Source organism: Micrasema longulum, unplaced genomic scaffold (genome assembly GCF_059751315.1).
Source record: "Micrasema longulum isolate JH-2025_06_02 unplaced genomic scaffold, ASM5975131v1 h1tg001771l, whole genome shotgun sequence".
NCBI classification, from domain to species: Eukaryota; Metazoa; Arthropoda; class Insecta; order Trichoptera; family Brachycentridae; genus Micrasema; species Micrasema longulum.
In genome coordinates this window covers 174175-176699 of record NW_028278946.1, presented here as the reverse complement: position 1 = coordinate 176699, position 2525 = coordinate 174175, and positions in this window count along the sequence as shown.

The following is a 2525-nucleotide window of genomic DNA, read 5'->3' as shown; positions in this document are numbered from 1 at the left end:
ATCACGCTCGGAAGGTTCCAGGTAAGGTTCTTGGTGAGAATATAAACATTAAAAGTATTCTCAAATCTGTGTCAAAAATGTTCTGTGCTGTAATTGTATCTTTTTGCCAATTGTGATGGGGAAAAAAATATATCGCGGCAGCTAATTTTTCTTTTGAAAGGAGAAAGATGCCGATGCTATAAATAAATCTCGGGGAATAAAACCAGAAAACGAAATTCGTTTTGGTGATTTAGTTTTATATTTACTGCAGTATTTGATTATTAGTTTGGCAAATACACGATTTAAAAAAGATGTTTTGTCCGTCACATCATTAATCCGAATATTTCTATTGCTGCGGCCATTTTCGATGAGTTGAAAATACATCACTATTAGAAAATGGCTTAATACATTTTTTTAAGTTTTAGGTACACTAATCAAATATAAGAAAAATATAATTATCCAATTAGTTATAAAAAAAAAAAAATTTGGTGTCCATAAAAGAAGTGAATTATATTTTACAGAAAAAACACGCATCACTAAATACAGAGTTCCTGGTTTGTTTCACCTTCGTTATTTAAAACTAAGTAATTCTTTTATTACTAAAAATAACTGTTTTCATTTTTAGCGCTTATTATTTTCTAAACTCACATATTTTTGCGAATGCTTTATTTCAATATTTGTTTAATTTTACGCTACCAAAAAATTCTAACGACACATTAATGGAATTTGTTTTTACAAGATTACAGAAATCGCCCTACGCTACTCCGAACCTGACAAAGTCGTGTATTCTGCATATTAATTCTGATACCGGCAAAAGGAACATCTTCATCTTGAATATGAATGAAATTTCAAAGACAATTTTCACTCGTACCTCAGATTAATCGAACAGTCTATGAAACTAAAATGGAGGAGCCGTTAGTATGAATATTGTAAATTAGCGGTAAAGTTATTTTCAAGTACCTACCAAATTACCGTAAATTTTCTTCGAAAACACATTTTTAAATATTTATTTATATAAATCACATACACTCACACACTTTGTTGATATAAAGTTTCAATTGAGCAATACTGGCACTAGACCCTTTATAAAAATAGAAAGTTAACAAAGTTATATATAGAGTAAAATCAAATTTTCGGTAGTAATTTTTTTCATTTAAAACATGTCTAATTACATGTTAACGACAAAAGCGCTGTAAATTTTTAGGCAAATATTCGCATTTTCGTTAAAAACTCGATTTTACTTTATAGACAATTGAAGATAACTTTGTTTACTTTATATTGTAATTGGAAACCTGTGCCTGTAGCAAAATGTTTATATATTTAGGATTTTCAGTTTAAAACATGTCTAATTACATGTAAACGAAAAAGGCGCGGTAAATTTTTATGCAAATATTCACATTTTCGTTAAAAACTCGATTTTATTTTATAGACAATTAAAATAACTCTGTTTACTTCCTATTGTAATCGGGGACCTGTGCCTCATAAAAAAACACTATTTTTTTTGGCGCCCCAGTGCCGTGGTGTAATGTCTAAGATATTTGCCTTACGCACAGAGAATTCATAATTTGACCACTGGTGAAATCTCAATAAATTTTTACAGATTTCTTTGTGCTGTATTTAACCACTAATATTGGGCTTTTTGACCTATTGTGGTGAAATAAAAATAATATTCCCGATCTAAAGATGCTTGTAAAAGAGCAAATTAAGAAGTAAGTCAAGTATCTTTCAATAAATATAATGGACATAGTTATTTAACTATCTTAATCCATATAATGTTCATATATTTTTATATAAAGTTGGTGATTGCTGAAAAAAAATTAAGACCAAAAAAAGACACACTAAAAATATTAGAAGAAAAGGTAAATAATGTTTAAATAAAATAAACTAACCGAAATAATTGTTTTATGTAAATAACTTAAATTAATCTCACCCGCATAAACAAAGGTTTCAGCAACTTCACAAACATCAACGGACGAAAGAATTAAAGGAATATAGATGTTTAAATCAGTGCAGAATGGTGAATTTTACACAGTGTGTAAAGTGGCCGCTTAGTCAAAAAAGCACACATAATGATAAAACTGTTATTACTTTTTAATATTGTTATAAAATACATAATTTACTGCTTTAAAACGGGAAAGCTATCCCTAGTAGGGCAGTTTAGATGAACTAACAGCAAAAATAAAGAATATACATGTTTACTTTTACTACTTAATTAATTTGTTGTATAAATAATTCCTTTTAAAATTGCTGTAATAAATATGGAAAGAATAAATAAATAAAAATAAATCCAGCCAATGACAGGTTATAAGTCCTGTAGACGCTTGGACTTCTATGTTACCTTCTCTCAAACGTTCTTCATCTCTGTTGTAATGTGTGAAATATTTTTTTTTTTACCAATTGGTTTCAGAACACAGCAGTTGCTTTTTCAAGGTTAAAAAATAAATACGAAGATAAATTATTAAGTATATAAAATCGAAAAAGTTTTTGTTTTGTATGTTAACTTTGAAATAACCTGAATTTTAACCATTTATTGATAAAATTTACGT